The following is a 21,334-nucleotide window of genomic DNA, read 5'->3' on the forward strand; positions in this document are numbered from 1 at the left end:
CTTTCTACGATACTTTATACAGTCGAATGCTCTGAACTTTTTTTTTTTTTTTTTTTTTTTTGGTGGTTGTAATGTTGTCAGCTGTCAAAGTCTGAGTGTTGAGTTCTGAAAGTAAAACCCGGGAAAGCATAAAATGAACAAAGAATGTTTTATCAGTTACCTGGGAATTCGTTATATTATTTAAAATCACCACATATTAATAGCTATGTGATAGTCTGGGAAATTCTAATTTTTAAAAATTTTAAATTGATAAAAATGAAATGTTTCTGTTTATACAATTTGACAACATTTTTCATATTTATTTGTGTTTTGGAGTGATATTTCCTAAAGGAGAACATAATTATATTAAAATAATCTTGTGAAAATAGAGAAAAGCTATATAAAACACACTGGATGAAAGATACTATTAAAAGACTCTTTGATGGAGTAAAACATGCTGTACTGAGGGAACAAAGGTGAGATGATAAAAGTTTTGTTTCCTATGTTTTACATTTCTAACAGAAACCTTAGAAGCACAGGATCTTCTGAAAACTGAAGCTGAAATTATGTATGTAGTGTTTTTCATGAAATAATATTTACCATAAAGAAGATTGCATTTATATTTCTCTTAGGTAACTAAAATTTTTTGTGCAAAAGTTCTTAAAATGTCAATAGAGAAAATTTAGCAGTTTAAGACCCCATGAACACACCAAAGCATTACATTAATTAGATGTTTGTATAGTGCATGGTCTGTGAAATGATGTCTCAAAAGGATTAAAATTGAAACTCTGTTCTCAGCATGTAGTGTTGACTATGACCTGGGAGTGTGCCAGTTAGTTGAAGCACCTGTTACTCCTCAGAGGTTTTTGTGGCTACCTAGAAAGATGGCATCAAATAGTCTCAGCATGCCAGCCATATATGCATGTGTTCATAAAGATTCCCTTCCTCTGTCAAGAGACACAGAGATGGCAGCCATCTGCATGTAACTATAAGGCAAGAATAGCAAAAACAACAACAACAACAAAAAAAAAACCCAAAAGCACACACGCACACACACAGAAACAAACAAACAAACAAAAAAAAAACAGCACACACAAACAGGCAAACATAAATATCAGAGGAGCCTAGAGTATCTGACACACATGAACCCCAACTTCCACTAAGCCCACACAGATAGAGCACTTTTTTGTCAACATAACTTTTCTTCCACTAAACGCCATCAGGGATTTTTGTATGATGGCCTATGTGCCGTGTGCAAATGGAATTTGGAAAGATGGTGATCAGATATGACCTAGAAATTTGAGGTGCAGGTGGAAAGACCTGACTCCTCTCTGGGGACCCACAGGCCAATTACCATGAGTCTGGTAAGTGGAATATAACTCCTTAAGGAAACTAGGGGTTTGATTAAGAATAAAAAAGTATACTTTTCAGAAAATACTTGTTTTTTTTTTTTTAAGTTTGTAAGTTCTCTATAGTGAGTATGGACTTTGGAGACAAAAGAAGAAAAGCAAGGGAAAGAAGCTTTTCTTGTTTTTATGTGTGAACAAAATCTTGAAATATTGAACCATGTGAATTTGTTGCTATTCAAACATTTTTGACTTTTAGTAATAGTAATTTGACATTTCATCATACTGGTGTTTGAGAATATTCTCTAGTATTTTGTTGGATTTAGTGTCACCAGAAAGGCAAAAGTTTTCATTAAGTATTTTTTTCAGTTTTTTTTTTTCTTTTTGAGATGGGATCTCACTGTATAGCCCAGGCTGACCTCAAATTTGCAAACCTCCCAAATACTGGGATTACCAGCTTCCATGGTGCACTGGCTAGTTTTATGTCAACTCAACAAAGGCTAGAGTCATTTGGGAAGAAGGAACCTCACATGAGAAAATGTGCTCACTAGATTGACCTTTGGCCAACTTAATTGATTATCTTTATTAGTGATTGATGTAGGAAGGCTCAGTATATTACAGGTGATACCAGCACTGACCATGTGGTTCCTAGGGTGTATGACAAAGTAAGCTGAGAAAGCCTTAAGGAGCAAGCCAGTAAGCAGCACTCCTCCATGATCAAGTCCTGTGTCCAGGTTCTTTCCTTGAGTTCTTGCCCTAACTTCTCTTACTGATGTTGCCTGGAAGTGTAAGCTTAAATACACACTTTCTTCCCCAAGTAGCTTTTGATTATCACACCAACTGAAAAGTAACAAAGAAATACACCTAGCTCTAGAATATTTATTCTTCAAAATAATTTGTGATGTGCCCATATCTTATCAAAATTAGTATTTGATCTTAACTTAGATATGGGGGGGTCTTTAAAATACAGAACCCAAAGCCCTGCTCTCTAAAAATAAAGTGCCATCATCCATCATATTTTATATTCAATGTATCCATCATCTAGGTAGAATGGAGTACAGCTGGAATTTTAGTTCATTTCTGTTCAATATTTGAGTCATTAGTCCTTCTTAGGTATGACTGCAAAGTAGTTGCTTCCTAGGATTCCATAATTTCATCCTTTCCCTATCAGAATGTTTTTGAAACTCTACATTTTGAAATTACTTTCAAAGCCACTAAAGTACCAAAGAAATTAATTATTTACTTCATTTAGTAAGTGTCAGAGTCACTTACAGTTTTGGGTACTATATAGGAATAGAAAGAGAGATGATAAGGACATATAGAGTGATCCAGGAGAGGAATGTACACAAATGTATCTATTCAGGAAAGTGCCACGGAGCTGGAGAGATGGCTTTGGTGGTTAAGAGCACTTACCCTTGCAGAGAGCCTGGGTTCAGTTCCCAGGATCCACGTGGTGGCTCATAACCATTTCTAACTCCAGTTTCAGGGAACTCAACATCCTCCTTTGACCCCAGAAGGCACCAGTCACTCGTGTGGTGCACATATATGTATGTAGGCAGACTCATATGCATAAAATTAATTAATTTTTGGAGGTACCTCTTTTTTACATAGTTCTAATTTTTTGTATTAATCACAGGTTATTTATTTCATATCCCAGCCACAGCCCCCTCCTTTATTCCCTCCCAATCCCACCCTCCCTCCCTCATCTCCTCCCTGCCCCTTTCTAAATCCACTGATAGAGGAGGACCTCCTCCCCTTCCATCTGACCCTAGCTTATCAGGTGTCTTTAGGACTGGCTGCAACATCCTCCTCTGTGGCCTAGCAAGGCTGCTCCTCCTTCGTGGGGTGGGGAAGTCAAAGAGCCAGCCATTGAGTTCATGTCAGAAATAGTCCCTGTTCCCCTTAGTAGAGAACACACATGGATACTGAGCTACCATGGGCTACATCAAAGCAGGAGTTCTAGGTTATATCCATACATGGTCCTTGGTTGGAGAAACAGTCTCATAAAAGACCCATGTGCGCAGATATATTAGATTTTTGTGGAGCTCTTGTCCTCTCCAGGTCTTGCTAACTCCTCCTTCTTTCATACGATTCCCTGCACTCTGCCGAATGTTTGGTTATGAGTCTCAGCCTCTGCTTTGATACACTGCTAGGTAGTCTTTCAGAGGCCCTCTGCAGTAGGCTCCTGTCCTGTAACTTGTTTTCTCCTACTTCCAATGTCCATCCCATTTGTCTTTCTAAGTGAGGGCTGATCATCTTACCCCGGGTCCTCTTTCTTGTTTATCTTCTTTAGGATAATAGATTTTAGTACGTTTATCCTATCTTTTAGGTCTAGTACCCACTTATAAGTGAGTATATACCATGTGTGTCTTTCTGCTCAGGGATACCTCACTCAGGATGATCTTTTCTAGATCCCATCATTTGCCTGCAAATTTCATGATTTCCTTGTTTTTAATTGCTGAGTAGTATTCCGTTGCGTAAAAGTACCACAATTTCTGTATCCACTCCTCCATTGATGTATATCTGGGTTGTTTCCAGGTTCTGGCTATTACAAATAAAGCTGCTACAAACATGGTTAATTTAAAAAGAAAAAACACAAATATATGACTGGGTGCACAGCAAAGGACTTAATGTCATGGAAGATAAATTGTATAAGGAAAGTGAGATGAAAAGGTAGCTCTAAGTACCTTGTGAAGTGCCTTAGATGCATAGTCTAGAAACTTAAAGTTTATATTGTGAGCTATATAAGGTTTTGTTTTGTTTGCTTGGGTGTGTGTGTGCTTGTGCATGTATGCTCATTTCAAATTTTAGCCTGATAACTACTGGCAATTGAACCATACAATTAAAATTATAAAGCAGCCTTGAAATACGTTTTCTTGATTTGTTTCTAATTAAAACTGGTTTCACATACCTCAATGGCATCTTCGCTTGAATGTACTTGGAATAACATTTGATTAATTCCAAAGGAAAAAAAAAATCCTCTGTTGACCTTTTTTAAAGAAATACCATGCCAAAGGAACAGAAGGCAAATCCAAACAAAAATGGCCTATGTATTTAGAGAAAAATATTGCAGTAATAAATATTTGCTACTCTAGAGGCTTTCTCAAAAACTAGGTTAAAATTGGATGCATGCGTTTTGGTGTATTTATTTTTTAAAACAAATATTTTATAGTTACATGTATATAATTAATCTTCTAGTTGCTATGTGCCTTGTCTTTACTGGACTGTATTGAAGGGTAACACTGGCTGTCTGACAATTGGGACAATAGATAAAGGAAAGGAATTCTAGGCTACATGTCTTTGAGTCATCTATCAGCAACTCGCCTTGGATTGTTTATAGTGCCTAGGAAGGTTTATAAGAATGAGAAGCAGCAAGTCTTCTTGAGGCCTAGGCCAAAACTTATACTATACCACAATTAGAAAATTGTTTTTCTAATCAACTCAGAAGGCATTCTAGAGTTAAAGTGCTATAAAGTCACCCTGAAATGACACCAATAAAAGAAAAGATAGAACTGGGCATGATGGCACATAACTGTGATTGCAGCACTTATGAAATTGAGGCAGGATGATCAGGAGTTTGAAGTCAGATTTAGCTATATAAGAACCTCCTCCAAAAATGATAAGAAAAGGTAGAGAATTGAGGTAATGTTCACATTCTAGGTTTATTCTTGTTTTGAAGCAGGATCTCACTATGTAGCTCTGGGTGGCTTTAACTCCTGACCCTCCTGTCTCAGATGCTTAAGTTCTGGGATTATAGATGTATGCTAGAATTCTTTAGATTCTTAAATACTATGACCTCGTTAAAATTCTTTTTATAGTTTTGGGGAAATTGAACCTCAGATCTTGCACATGCAAAGAATACTGCCACTGAGTTACATCCCTGGCCCCTCCTGTAACATTTACAAATGTATATAATCTAAATTTCAGAGCTAAAAGAAATTATAAATAAACAGGAAGGTATTGAAACGGTTCGTGGTAAGGACCTTGATTACAGTCCTTTGTAAAACTTGTATGGTTACATACCTATATATTCTTCATGTTTTAAATCAGAATTATAATTTTGAGTCCTTGCTACAGATTATGTGAAAACCTTAACTGGAGGTATAAACATAGCTGCAGATTCTTTATATGAGTTGAAAAAGATAAAGAAAATCAGGAGCCAGGCATGGTAAGGCATGCCTATAACCCCTGTTCTCAAGAAGTAGTCAGAATGTTCTAAGTTCAAAGTCAGCCGTATTTTTTAAAGTGGGAGGAAAAACCTAAATATAATGACCTGAATATAAATGAAAATACAATACCAAAACTGTAGGATGTAACTTAATATTGAGAGGAAAAATCATAACACTGAATGTGTATACAAGAGAAAGATGAAAGGCTAAAATGAATAATCTCCAATTCCCAGTTTAAAAAATGAGAAAAAGAAAAGTAAAACCCAAAACTAGCATGAGGATAGATATATTAAAGCAGTAATTGTTATGTAAAATAAAAGAATTTAAAACAAGAAATTTTAATTTTGGGTTTTCATAAAGTCCCTAGAAGATTTTTGTATGTAATAGGAAATTAGGGCCTCTGATGTGAAGCCAAAATATTCTTTCTTATATTTTAAATTGGCATTAACATGTTTATTAGACCCTTTCATTTGTTGCCCTTTCAACCTTTCTTTTTTGTACTGTTCTTAAAGTTATTCCTGACTTGTATGTTAACATCGATATATGACTGCCTCTTTACCACTCTGACTAGAGATAAGCTAAACAACAATTCCCCTTCACTTCACACCCACATCTGCCTTGATTGATTTTAGGATTAACTCTGTAACCCCACTCTCATTGCCTATCACACATCAGTTTTTTACGTTGTGATCAAGTCAATGGTAACTGTCTTGTTACCATGATCTTGTTACCTGATCTTGTTATTCTGGCTAACAGGATTTTGTAGATTTTTCTTTTTAAGCTCATAATAAATTTCCTAAGACAAGGCTGTGGTTTTTGAATTTTTGAAGTAGTTTTCAGGGAAAAAAAATAAAAAAACATATTAACATTGAAATTGTTCACTAAATTCTTAGAAGAAGGAACTTCTGAAATATTTAAACCACTCCTGAAATTATGGCTTCCTTCTAGAATAGCTGCCAGATATTTAACTACCATCCTCAAGTCTTTCCTAATTTTTATATACATCATCATACAACAATACACACCATTTAATATCATAATAAAACAAAACAATAAAATAGAGGATTAGAAAAAAAAATCACACAAGAGCTGAAGAGGTGGCTCAACAGATAAGAGCACTGTTTGTTCTTACAGAGGACCTAAGTTCAGTTCTTAGTACCCACATAGTGGTTCACAATTATCTGTAACTCCAAACTCCACTTCTAGAGGATCCATTGCTACCCTCTTCTGACTCTATGAGCACTGGGAATGCACATAGTGTCTACACACACACACACACACACACACACACACACACACACACATATATATATATATATATGAAAAACATTCATTATGACACATCCTTCAAGGTACTTTGCAGCATGCATGCAGTGTACAGTGCTAGTTGAAAGATTCTATGTACTTGCAGTATTTATATATGAAGAGCTACAATTATTTTCTTCTACAAAAATTAGCAATCTAGGTCAAGTGTGATGGTACATGCCTGTTATCCCAGCACTCATGAGACTGAGGTAAGAGAATCTCAAGTTTGAGTCCTATCTGGGATGCATATAATGAGACTTTATCTCCAGATAAAGATACTATGGGAGATAGAGACTAGAGCTCAAGGCCAATCGTGTAAGGTAGAAAGTAGCATGGATTATATCAAACTCTCTCAAAACAACAGATTACCAAATTATATTCGTTCATTCAAGTTCATTATTTTCATTGTACTTAATATAGTTTTATATTTGAGGCTGAACAGGAAAAAATCAACTAGCATAGCTGTTAATTTCTAAAAATATTAGTGGTTGTGAAGTGTTATTAAATGAGCTAAGAAAATTTCTGATCACGTAAGTTGTCTTTTTAAACATAAAATCTTGGTTAAAATAAAAACATAAAACTGAAACAAGTTCTGAAGAGGTAGGGTTGAATGGCAACCATGCATGAAATGAAAAGTTGGTTTTCATTGCTCCCATTTTTTATTGCAACAAGACTATATAACATTTCATCTCAACCAGTTCCCTGCATGTAGATCCCAACCATTCTTTCCTCTTTGTTTGCACAAACCATTTTTTTTTAGTTTGATCATGCTGTAATTGCTTGTTTTATTGCTACATTCGCACGAATGCGCAAGTTCACACACAATTATGCTGCCCTTTCTTCCAAGACAAGAGGTCATGCGTGTAAACAAAGTTTTTTTTTTGGGGGGGGGTTTACATATTTTACATTTATCTGGTTAATAATCCTGTGTGTGACCTCCCACTTGCACATTAACAGTTCAAAAATCCATAAAATTTACTGTTTAACTTAATTTCTCAATTTTTTTTAATTTTATTTTTTTCTTATCAGTTACATTTTATTAACTCTGTATCCCAGCCGTGTCCCGATCCCTCATTCCCTCCCAGTCCCTCCCTCCCTCCTCTCCACCGTGCCCCTTGCCAAGTCCACTGATAGGGGGAACCTCCTCCCCATTCATCCGATCCTGTTTTATCAGGTATCTTCAGGACTGGCTGCAAAGCTCCCCTCTGTGGCCTAACAGGACTGCTCCTCCCTTGGGGGGTGGGGAGGCCAAAGAGCCAGTCATTGAGTTCCTGTTAGAAATAGTCCTTGTTCCCCTCACTATGGGAAACCAATTGGTTACTGAGTTACCATAGCCTACATCTGAGCAGAGGTTCTAGGTTACATTCATACATGGTCCTTGGTTGCATGTCAGTCTCAGAAAAGACCCTGTGCCCAGATATGTTTGGTCCTTGTGGAGCTCCTATCCTTTCCTCATCAGACTAACCCCTTCTTTCTTATGATTCCCTGTACTCTGCCAAAGGTTTGGTCATGAGTCTTTGCTTTGAAAACACTGCTAGTTAGAGTCTTTCAGATGTGCTCAGTAGACTCCTGTCATATGTTCAATGCGCATCACATCTGTCTTTCTAAATGAGGATTGATAATCTTACCCCATGTCCGCTCTCTTGATTATCTTTTTTAGGTGTATAGATTTCATTATGTTTATCGTATCTTATAGGTCTATATAAGTGAGTATATACCGTGTTTGTCTTTCTCCTTCTGGGATATTTCACTCAGGATGATCTTTTCTAGATCCCACCATTTGCCTGCAAATTTCATGATTTCCTCCTTTTTGATTGCTGAGTAGTATTCCATTGTGTAAAAATACCACAATTTCTGTACCCATTCCTCCGTTGATGGACATCTGGGTTGTTTCCAGGTTCTAGCTATTACAAATAAAGCTGCTATAAACATGGTTGAGCAAATATCTCTTTTGTGTACTTGAGCAAACTTTGGGTATATACCTAGCAGTGGTATAGCTGGGTCTTGAGGAAGCACTATTCCTAATTGTCTTAGAAAGCGCCAGATAGATTTCCAGAGTGGTTGTACCAGTTTACATTCCCACCAGCAGTGGAGGAGGGTTCCCCTTTCTCCACAACCTCTCCAGCATGTGTTGTCCCTTGAGTTTTTCATCTTGGCCATTCTGATGGGTGTAAGGTGAAATCTCAGGGTCGTTTTGATTTGCATTTCCCTGATGGCTAATGAGGATGAGCATTTCTTTAAGTGTTTCTCTGCCATTCGATATTCCTCTGTTGAGAATTCTCTGTTTAGCTCTGTTCCCCATTTTTTAATTGGATTACTTGGTTTGCTGCTTTTCAGCTTCTTTAGTTCTTTGTATATACTCGATATTAGTCCTCTGTCAGATAAAGGGTTAGTGAAGATTCTTTCCCAATCTGTAGGCAGGCGTTTTGTTTTGATGACAGTGTCCTTTGCTTTACAGAAGCTTTTCAGTTTCATGAGGTCCCATTTATTGATTGTTGCTCTTAGAGCCTGTGCCGTTGGTGTTCTGTTCAGGAAGTTGTCTCCTGTGCCAATGAGTTCTAGGCTGTTCCCCACTTTTTCTTCTAACAGATTTAGAGTATCTGGTTTTATGTTGAGGTCTTTGATCCACTTGGACTTTAGTTTTGTGCAGGGTGATAAATATAGATCTATTTTCATTTTTCTGCATGTGGACATCCAGTTGGACCAGCACCATTTGTTGAAGATGCTGTCTTTTTTCCATTGAATGGTTTTGGCTTCTTTGTCAAAAATCGAGTATTCATAGGTGTGTGGGTTTATTTCTGGGTCTTCTATGCGGTTCCATTGATCCTCCTTTCTGTTTTTATGCCAATACCATGCAGTTTTTATTACTATTGCTCTGTAGTACAACTTGAGATCGGGGATAGAGATACCTCCAGGTGATCTGTTGTTGTACAGGATTGTTTTGGAGATTCTGGGTTTTTTGTTTCTCCATATGAAGCTGAGAATCTTTTTTTCAAGGTCTGTAAAGAATTGAGTTGGTATTTTGATGGGAATTGCATTGAATCTGTAGATTGCTTTTGGCAGGATGGCCATTTTCACAATGTTAATCCTGCCAATCCATGAGCACGGGAGATCTTTCCATCTTCTGAGATCTTCAATTTCTTTCTTCAGAGACTTGAAGTTTTTCTCAAACAGGTCTTTCACTTGCTTGGTTAGTGTCACCCCAAGGTACTTTATGTGGTTAGTGGCTATTGTGAAGAGTGTTGTTTCCCTAATTTCTTTCTCGGCCATTTTGTCTTTGGTATACAGGAGGGCTTCTGATTTTTTTGAGTTGATTTTGTATCCTGCCACTTTGCTGAAGGTGTTTATCAACTGGAGGAGTTCTCTGGTTGAGTTCTTGGGGTCGCTCATATATACTATCATATCATCTGCGAATAGTGACACTTTGACCACTTCCTTTCCGATCTGTATCCCCTTGATCTCCTTTAGTTGTCTTATTGCTCTGGCTAGGACTTCAAGTACTATGTTGAAGAGGTAGGGAGAGAGTGGGCAGCCTTGTCTTGTCCCTGATTTCAGTGGGATTGATTTAAGTTTCTCTCCATTGAGTTTGATGTTGGCTATAGGCTTGCTGTATATTGCCTTTACTATGTTTAGGTATGTGCCTTGTATTCCTGATCTCTCCAAGACTTTAAACATGAATGGGTGTTGGACTTTGTCAAATGCTTTTTCAGCATCTAAGGAGATGATCATGTGGTTTTTCTCCTTCAGTTTGTTTATGTGGTGGATTACATTGATGGATTTCCGTATGTTGAACCACCCTTGCATGCCTGGGATGAAGCCTACTTGGTCGTGGTGGATGATATCTTTGATGTGTTCTTGGATTCGGTTTGCAAGTATTTTATTGAGTATTTTTGCGTCAATGTTCATAAGAGAGATAGGTCTGAAGTTCTCTTTTTTTGTTGGGTCTTTGTGTGGTTTAGGTATCAGGGTGACTGTTGCTTCATAGAATGAGTTTGGTAATGTACCTTCTGTTTCTATTTTGTGGAATAGTTTGAGGAGAATTGGTGTTAGCACTTCTTTGAAGGTCTGGTAGAATTCTGCGCTGAAACCATCTGACCCAGGGCTTTTTTTGGAGGGGAGACTGTGAATGACTGTTTCAATTTCCTTGGGGGATATTGGGCTGTTCAGTCTTTCTACCTGATCTTGACTTAATGTTGGAAGATGGAATCTATCAAGAAAATTGTCCATTTCATTTAGATTTTCAAATTTTGTGGCATATAGGCTTTTGTAGTATGACCTAATGATTGTTTGAATTTCCTCTGTGTCTGTAGTTATGTCACCCTTTTCATCTCTGATTTTGTTGATTTGGATATATTCTCTCTGCTTTTTAGTTAGTTTGGCTAAGGGTTTGTCTATCTTGTTGATTTTCTCAAAGAACCAGCTTTTTGTTTCATTGATTCTTTGAATAGTTTTATTTGTTTCTAATTGATTGATTTCAGCCCTGAGTGCACAAACCATTTTTATCGTGCATTTTCATTCCTTATGGTCATTGAATGATACATTGAAGTAAAAGTGATTAATAGATCATTTTTTATATTTATAAATGGCTTCCTTTTCCATGGGTTCTACTGTCCCAAGAGGGGAGAGAGGCTGAAGAGCTACAATGGGGATGTCATAATCTAAAATCTATTGGCAAGTTTTCAGCCTGCAGCTAAAGAAAGAAGCACTTTCTTACAGTTGTTCCCAACTGCATGGTGCCTTTCATGTTTTTATTCTGGAATTTATCTACTATGATATAACCTTTTTTATTCACTTGAATCACAAGTATGATTAAATCTATGCCTCTAGAATTTGGATTTTCATGATTGCCAGAGAAGGTAGTCAACGTCTAGAATCACGGTTAAAGCGTTTGTTTGTTTTTGTTTTTTAACTTTTTATTGGTTCTTTGTGAATTTCACTTCATGCACCCCAGTTCCACTCACCTTCCCCTCCCCTTGTACTCACCCTCCACCCTTGTAAACTCCCCTCTAACAGAGGAAAAGTACCTCATTGTAGAAGCTATAGTGTGTCACAGCGTGTCCCACATTATACACTTTTGTCCACATTTCTTTGCTTGCAAATGTTTATTGCAGTGACTCATTGGTCTGGTACAAGGCCTCTGGCTTCTGCTATTGATATTGGAACCTCATTGTTTCTCCCCTTCGATATCCTGTTGTTGCCCTGTGTCATAGAGATCCTGTAGCTCTGCATCTGTAGGATAGGGCCCTTCATGCACTCCAGCAGTTCATCAATGTGGTGAATGTTGGGGTGGGCCAATTCAACGCCCTGGATCTGGGCCTGAGAGGTATCTGAGCTGGTCAGCCCACCAGTTTTCCTGCTCTCATGTCCTTGGGGCTGGCTCACCAGTAACCCCCACAACCAGGGCCAGCTCTACCCTGCTGCCCGGTAAGGTGCAGGGCCCACTCTCCTGAGTGTTGCAGCCAGTGAGGGACATGGCCAGTTCTCCCATTCTCAGGACCCCGGGAGCCAGTTCTCCTGCCTGCCATTGCTGTCAACGGAGGGCTGTCTCACCAAATCCCTGTCTTCAGGCTCAGCTCTACTGTGCTGCCCAGGGGAGGTGAAGGGCCTGCTCTCATGATCCTGTTGGGGACACTAGTGGAAAAGGCAAGTGCAAGAGGAAAGGGGAGAGGTACTCTGCCTTGCCATTTCCACCACATAGCAGACAAAAAGCAGGGCCAGATCTTCCACACTCTCACCCCCAGGGCCTGCTCTCCTCTGAGTGTTGCAGCAGGTGAAGGACAGGGAAGAAAGCTCTGCCACTGGTGATAAGGTGGGGTTCTTAACCAAGAGCTGCAGTAACTGTGAAGGGTTCTTGGCCTGTGGGTAATTTAGCATGTCTACATTCACTGGTGCTTCAGTGCAGTTGAAACTGTGAGTCAGAATTCCTTGGTAACTTTAGGCCTGTACTACCTATCTTCGTATTCCTTTCTAAACTTGTTTCCCTTTTCTATAAGTCTAGGGAAAAACATGTCTTCCTCCTTTGTCTTTGGTTTTTCTGTTTCATTGTACTCTTTTTTATGGTTAGGGAAATAAGTGCCCTCTCTTAACACAGTATTAGTCTGTGCTTGGCATTTTTACTAACACCTGTATAAAAGTAACTTCCTAATACTCATTCTGATGATTACTTTAAGTCAAGTGGTGAATGTTAGTATAAATGTGGGCAAAATTTAAGGAAAAAGTATCTCATAGTAGAATTCAATAGAAAAAAAATCATTTTGAGTTTCCTTTGTTTTCTAAAGCTAAAGATTTAGGGAATAAGAATGTGTTGCCTTCTCTTACCTCATGAGGTAGTCATTTGAAGACTATTTAACAGACAATTTTTTCTGTTACTATTCTTGAGACAACAAAAACAGTTTTCATTGGTGAAATGTTATGGTACTTTTAAGTTAGCTTTATGAAGGAATAAGTAACATGCCATACAATTCATCTATTTTAAGTGTACAACTCCATAGAGAAGAGCATATTACACATTGTGAAACCATCAAAATGCATACATTTTATAATGTTTCAGTCTCCCCACAAAAGAACTTTGTTTTTTATTTGTTTTGTTTGTTTCTGAGGCATGGTTTCACTCAGAGCAAAAGCTTTTCATTTTGATGAGGGCAGATATTTTTCTTTGGCAAATCATGCTGTGAAATTCTAAGAATTCTGAATGTAAGGAGCCTATGCTTCGTCTTCTATGTCTGATTTTTTTTTCTCCTATGATTCTCTTTTTAAAAGTTTTTAGCAGATATTAATTGGACAAAGCCATGAGTTTCATGACATTTTTGTTCGAATATATCATATACTTGGATCATATTCACTCTACTGCTTCCTTTTGTCCTCCATTCTCTTTTCTGCTAGTCTTCTTCCTCTTTCTAAATAGATCCTCCTTTACTTTCATGTCATATACACACAAATTTTATGTGTATATACATATACACATATATATTTAAACCTACATTTTAAATATGAGAGAAAACACAGTATTTGTCTTTCTGATCTGGCTTATTTCACTTAATATAATCTCTACTTCCATCCATTTTCCTGTAAATAATGTAATTTCATAATTTGTGGATGAATAAAACTGTTTTGTATACACACATGGCATTTTCTTTATTTATCTATTGACTGGTATCTATACTGATTTCACATTTTAACTATTATGAATAGTACCACAGTAAACATAGATGTGTGATATGCTGGTTTAGGTTCCTTTGTGTATATTCTCAGGGGTGGTATGACAGGGTCATGTGGTAGTTCTGTTTTTAGTTTTTGAGGATTGTCCATATACTAATTTCCATGTTGGCTGCACTAATTTACAACAATGTATAGGATAAAGTTTCTCGGTCCACCCCTAGTTCCCACATTTTTACCATTTCTTGTTTCTTGATGATAACTATTCTGACTGGAGTGAAGTAAAACTTCAGTGGTTTTGCTTGGTTGGTGGGTTATTTACCTGAGGCAGGAACTTGCTTTGTAGCTGGCCTTGTAAATTCCTCTTTTTTCTGCTTCCACCTCCCAAGTGAAATTACAGGTGTGTATCACCACTTCTCAGTTTCAGTGTAGTTTTAATTTCTTTCCTGATGGTTATGAACATTAAAACACTTTTTCACAGTTATTGACTCTTTGTACTAATTTTGAGAAGTGTGTGTGTTTTTTTTTTAAATATTTACTTGTTCGTATGAGCACTCTATTTGCATGTATGCCTGTATAACAGAAGAGAGAGCATCAGATCCCGTTATAGATGATTGTGAGCCACTATGTGGTTGCTGGGAATTGAACTCAGGACCTTTGGAAGAGCAGCCAGTGCTCTTCACCACTGAGCCATCTCTCTAGCCCCGTATGTTTATTTTATTTGCCCATTTATTGATTGGCTCATTTATAAGGGGTTGCTGATTCTTTGTTTTTTGATATATATGCTAATAAATATATGCTAGATTATATATGCTAGATCATAGTCTCTTAAACTGTAGGTCATGACCCCATATGGGGGAGGAATCCCATGGCTGAATATGGGAATCATGAAAAGTTTGGAAATAATAAAACGTTTCTGAACATTCAGTGACTAAACTTGATTCAAAATCAAGTACATAATGAATCAGATGATTCTGTGCTGTAACACAGTACTCTCCTGTGTTACCTCACATGATTTCACAGCTGCCTTGGTTTTAAATACATGGCATGTACATTTTACATTGGTTTTGCTGTCATACCATGCAATGCCAGTTAACTCTGCCTGATGTTTAGATGTTATTTATTACAGTGCTGTTAGTAAACAGTTTCCTGCTTTTATAGAAACATAGCAAGCAAAGACTTTTCACTGTATTTCTACTATCATTCTTTGGGATGGCGGTATCAAGTTAGCATGTATTTAGATAACATTGTGTTGGAATATGTGATGCTGCTGTTTTATAGGACTGGAGAAATGCCTCAGCAGTTAGGAGCACTCTTGCAGAGGACCTGGACCCAGTTATCTGCACCCACATGACAATTCATAAATGCTTGTAATTCCTATTCCAAGAGATTCAACACCATTTTTTGATGTCTACAGTCTCTTGCGTGCATATGATATACATAATCTCATGTAGACACAGACACATAAAAATTAATAAATCTTTCTTTTAATGTCTACTTAAAGCCAGGTGTGGTAGCACACTGCTTTAATCCTAATACTCCAGGTAGATCTTATTGCTTTCTATGTCAGCCTGGTCTACATAAAGTTCTAGGCCTGGGTTCTAGGGCTACATTTTTTTAAAAAATGCTTTTTGAGTTATTGGCTTTAATTTCACATAAAAATATTAAATGAATTTTGGCTTGATATTAGGACAGATTTTCAACAATTTCTGAAATGTCCCGAACATTGTTTACTTTGTCTTTGTGTGAAGTAAGTCTCAGCACAGATAGTTATACAATCAAATATTGGGCCTGGTGTGGTAGAGCTGGTCTTTAATCCTAGTACTCGGAAGGCAGAAGCAGATGGGTCTCTGTGAGTTCAAGGCTAACCTGGTCTACAAAATGGGTTCTAGGACTGCCAGGGCTGTTATACAGAGAAGCCCTGTTTCAAATTGCTTTTTCTTTGAAGGCAATGTCTTACCATAGAGTCTAAGCTGTCCTGGGACTTTGGACCTCCTGCCTTATCTTCCCAAGTAGCTGGGATGACAGGCATACACTATCACTCCTGAAAAATAGTTAAGATTATACATATTTGTCCATAACATACGCACACATAAACACACACAACTAAATTTCTTCATTTAATAAGAAATAGTTACCTCCATTGCTGGTGGGAATGTAAACTTGTCCAACCACTTTGGAAATCAATCTGGTGCTTTTTCAGACAATTAGGAATAGTGCTACCTCAAGATCCAGCTATACTATTCCTAGGCATGTATCCAAAATATGCTCAAGTATATAACAAGGACATTTGCTCAACCATGTTCATAGCAGCTTTATTTGTAATAGCCAGAAACTGGAAACAACCTAGATGTCCCTCAACAGAGGAATAGATACAGAAAGTGTGGTACATTTACACAAGGGAATATTACTCAGCAGTGATTTTCAAGGAAATCATGAAATTTGCAGGTAAATAGTGGGAACTAGAATAGATCATTTTAAGTGAGGTATCCCAGAAGCAGAAAGATACACATGGGATATATCACTTATAAGTGGCAATTAGCCATATAATATAGAATAAGCATTCTAAAATCTGTACACCTAAAGAAGCAAAGCTAGAAGGAGGACCCTGGGTAAGAGAATCAATCTTCATTCAGAAAGGCAAATGGGATGGACATTGGAAGGGGGAGAAAACAGGAAACAGGACAGGAGCCTACTACAGAGGGCCTGTGAAAGACTCTACCCAGCAGGGTATCAAAGCAGATGCTGAGACTCATAGCCAAACTTTGGGCAGAGTGCAGGGACTCTTATGGAAGAAGGGGGAGATAGAAAATCCTGGAGGGGATAGGAGCTCCACAAGGAGACCAACAGAGCCAAAAAAAAAAAAAATCTGGGCTCGGGGGTTCCTACAGAGACTGGTGAATCAACCAAGGACCATGCATGGAGAGAACCTAGACCTCCTTCTCAGATGTAGCCCATGTGCAGCTCAGTTTCCATGTGGGTACCCTAGTAAGGGGAGCAAGGGCTGTCTCTGGCATAGACTCAGTGGCTGACTCTTTGATCACTTCCCCCTGGCAAGGTGGCCTTACTAGGCCATAGAAAAAGAGGATCCAGACAGTCCTGATGAGACCTGATAGGCTAGGGTCAGATAGTAGGGGAGAAGGACCTCCCCTGTCAGTGGACTAGTGGAGGGGCATAGGAGGAGAAGAGGGAGGGAGGGGGCTACAGCCAGAATACAAAGTTAATAAATTGTAATAAACAATAGTAATGAAGAAAAAATTAAAAATAAGGAATAGTTAAAAGTATACTACATTTTCCCATTTATCAAGCTTTTAAATATTTTAATTATTTATTTATTTATTTATTATTTATTACAGTTTATTCACTTTGCAAGATGTAGCCTCCTTCCTCGTCTCCTCTCATTCACACACCCTCCCTCTCTCTTCTCCCCGTATACTCTTTCCCTAGTCCATTGATAAGAGAGGTCTTCCTGGCCTACCAATGACCTTAACTTATCAGGTCTCATCAAGACTGGTTGCATTGTCTTCCTCTGTGGTCTGGCAAGCCATTCCTCAACTGTGGTACATTCACACAGTTGAATACTACTCAGCAATAAAAACAAGGAAATCATGAAATTTGCAGGCAAGTGGATGGAACTAGAAAGTATCATCCTGAGTGAGGTAACATAGACACAGAAAGACACACATGATATATACTCACTTATAAGTGGATATTATTAGCCATATAATATAGGATAAACATACTTAAAATATATAGTCTTAAAGAAGCTAAGATATGCTACTTTTATTTCTCCTTAAATTTCTACATTCATTGTGATTTGAAATTAAATATTTAATTTTTGTTTTATTTGGTTTAGTTAATATGTGAGCTCACTTTGTAGCCTTAGCTGGCCTGTGTTTACCAGCCTAGCACAAACTTATAGAGAAACTCCTACTTTTGTCTTGTGAGTGCTGGTGTTAAAGATATGTAACACCATGGCTAGTCAAAATATTACTTTTGATGCAGTTTTTTGTTGTTGTTTGTTTCTGTAACAGCAGTATTGGGATAAAATTTATATATTATATAGTTCACCTGCTTAAGTATACAATTCGATGATTTTAATATCTTCAAGGATATGTACAACCATTTCAACAGAGCACCATAAACTTCCTATCCCATTGTTTTCTGACTTTTATTGTTTCTGATGAGAAATCATTTGTTAATATTATTGATGCTATTGGGGATTTTCATGGGCCTTTTTTTCCCCTGACTTCTTTAATGATTTTCTTCTTGTTTTTAGCTTTCATCAATCTTATTATAATGTTTGCATATGTGGGTATCTGTGTTTATCCTACTTGGAGTTTGTTCAATTTCCTATATATGAAAATTAATGTTTTTCAGTAAGTTTGTGGCAGAAACAGTATTCTCCTTTTCCCGTCTCTCTCCTGGTATTTTCATTACATATATGGTAGTCCACATAATAAGTACCTCACATTATTCTGAAGCTCTGTTCAAATTTCATTTTTTTTCTCACCACTCTTCAGCTTGTGTAACATCTATGAACTATTTCCAGTGCATTGATTATTCTGTCAGTTTAAATCTACTCTTCGAGCTCTTTAGATTTCCAGTTATAATTTTCAACACTAGATTTTTTTTCAGTTGCTCCTGTTTCATACTTTGTTTCTTTATTGCAATTCTATTTGTCAAAGCATTGTCATCATACTTCATTTCTTTAAGTAAGCATGTTTTGTTTTTTGTTTTTTGGTTTTTTTTTTTCAGTTCTTAGAATATATTTACATATGCCTAGGAGTGGTATAGCTGGATCTTGAGGCAGCACTCTTCCAAATTTTCTGAGAAAGCACCAGAATGATTTCCAAAGTGGTTGTACAAGGTTACATTCCCACCAGCAAAGGAAGGTTCTTCTTTCTCCACATCCTTGCCAACATGCATCATCCCTTAAGTTTTTTATCTTAGCCATTCTGATAGTTTTAAGATGGAATCTCAGATTCATTTTATATTTCCCTGATGACTAAGTACATTGAGCATTTCTTTAAGTGCCTCTCTACCATTAGAACTTCCTCTGTTGAAAATCCTTTACTTAGCTCTGTATCGCATTTTTAATTGGGTTATTTGGTTTGTTGTTGTTTAATTTCTTACATATTAATTTACAGATGAACTATAAAGAAGTGATAAATTCTCTCTCTATTTAATATTATGCATAACTTACACTAAGATGATCCTCTACAATAAAAGCCAGCATCCTTTGAAATGGGGAATTCTAATTAAATTGGCATCCTCAAGAATAGACAAATAGAATTTGAAGTTTAGCAGTTGTCTGTAACAGGCCAGAGAACAGAAACTGAAAGACTTCTGCTTGGTTTGGTGAGATATTTTTTTCAATATTTAAGCATAATCAAATTCCAGTTATACAAATCTAAGTATAAAACCTTTCAGTAAGTTTTGAGGCAATACCCCATCTTATTGAAGAGTTGAACATTGTTAATTAAGTCCAGCCCTATCTTGAGAAAGGGAGAGCAGTGATAGTATTCATGACTACTGAAGTTGTTATTTTAGGAATACCATATCCATTTTACAAAAAGTTAATTTTACTTAAACCAAGACTATCCAACAACAACAAAAAAAAAAACCTTGTTAGCCATTTATGATCTGAATTTTGCTGTATGAATTAAAAGCCATAAGGCATTTGTTTTGTAATAAATAAGACAGTAGAATTATTTATTAGAGCTTTTTAAAGACAAGCTATTAGGTCTAATGTTTCTCCCTTAATTCTGGTGAAAATTGCTTTTGTTTCATGGATGTACTTTTTAGGATTCTCCATATACTCCCATCATTATATCATTTCACTGGGTAATGCTTTTGTTCTTGTTGGCATTTGTGTAAAAGGAGCCTGTCTTCCTCCGAAGGAGACCGTGGAGATTTGGTCCAGTCTTATGCTTGCCTCCCATACTTCTGAGCAAAAAAAAATTTCTTGCCTTCCTCAATATCACACATTTTTAATTTGTTCCCCACCATTCAACACCACTAATGCTAGGATCTAAAGCCAGATGTTGTTTCTCCCCCACCCCTCTGGTTTTTGGAGGTAGGGTTTCTCTGTGTAGCCTTAGCTGTCCTAGACTTGCTTTGTAGACCAGACTGGCCTCAAACCAACAGAGAGCTGCCCGCTTCTGCCTCCTTAGTGCTGTGATTACAGGCGTGTACTGCCATGACCTTATTAAGTGTTTGTGTCACAGTTTCCCACTAATAATGTGTGGGGTTCTCTGTGTGATTTAAGCTTTGCAAATGTTTCTTGCCCTTGCATATGGGGCATAGATGCTCAGAATTGAGGTGTCATCTTGTTGGATTTTTTTTCTATGAGTGAAGTGTCCTTCTCCTTTTCTTCTGATTAAGTTTGGTTGAAAGTCTATATCGTGAGATATTAAAATGGCTATTCCAGCTTGCTTCTTGGGTCCATTTGCTTAGAAATCTATTTTCAGTCCTTTACTCTGAGGTAATGTTTATCTTTGTTGCTGAGGGGTATTTCTTGTATGCAGTAGTAGTATGTTGGGTCCTGTTTTCATATCATTCTGTTAGGCTTTGTCTTTTTATTGTGAAATAGATTCTATTGATGTTGAGAGATATTAATGACTAATGATTGTTTATTCCTGTTATTTTTGTGGGGGGAGGGAGGAAGCGAGAGAGAGATTCTTTTGGTTTTGCTGGTGTGGGGTTATTTCCTGTGTTTTTGGGGGGGGGTTATTTTACCTCTATCAGTTGGAGTTTTCCTTCTAGTATGATCTCTTGTGGATAGATATTGTTTTAATTTGGTTTTGTCATGGAATAGCTCGTTTTCTCCATCTATGGAGATTGAATGCTTTTCTGGGTGTAGTAGTCTGGGCTGTCATCTGTGATCTCTTAGAGAATCCAAGATATCTGCCCAGGCCCTTGTGGCTTTTAAGGTCTCTGTTGTGTATAATCCTAATAGGTCTTCTTTTATATGTTACTTGGCATTTTTTTTTCCTGCAGCTTTTAATATTCTTTCTTTGTTCTGTACATGTAGTGTTTTGATTATTATGTGGTGGAAGGATTTTTTTTTTTTTCTGGTCCAATCTATTTGGTGTTCTGTAAGCTACTATATGTCTTTAGGCATCTCTTTATTTAGGTTGGGAAAATTTTCTTCTATGATTTTGTTGAAAATATTTTCTGGGCCTTGGAGTTGGAGGTCTTGTCTTTTCTATCTTCTATTCCTGTTATTCTTACATTTGGGTTTTTTCATAGTGTCCCAGATTTGTGTCTTCCTTAACTTGTGTGAGTGTGTTACCAGAAAGATAGACTCTTTTAATCTGTTCTTGGCAACACTCAGGGAAGGACATTTGAAGCATTGGAAGATGTAGTCCAAAGTGT

General features: G+C 37.3%; 1 protein-coding gene across 3 annotated transcripts in view; it reads left to right on the forward strand.

The window, feature by feature from the left end:
* The window catches only part of Jade3 (jade family PHD finger 3), a 109,544-nt gene that overhangs the window by 25,258 nt on the left and 62,952 nt on the right, over window positions 1-21,334 (forward strand). The window lies entirely within an intron of this gene.

This window comes from Psammomys obesus, unplaced genomic scaffold (assembly GCF_907164565.1).
Source record: "Psammomys obesus unplaced genomic scaffold, mPsaObe1.curated_primary_1811, whole genome shotgun sequence".
Lineage (NCBI taxonomy): Eukaryota > Metazoa > Chordata > Mammalia > Rodentia > Muridae > Psammomys > Psammomys obesus.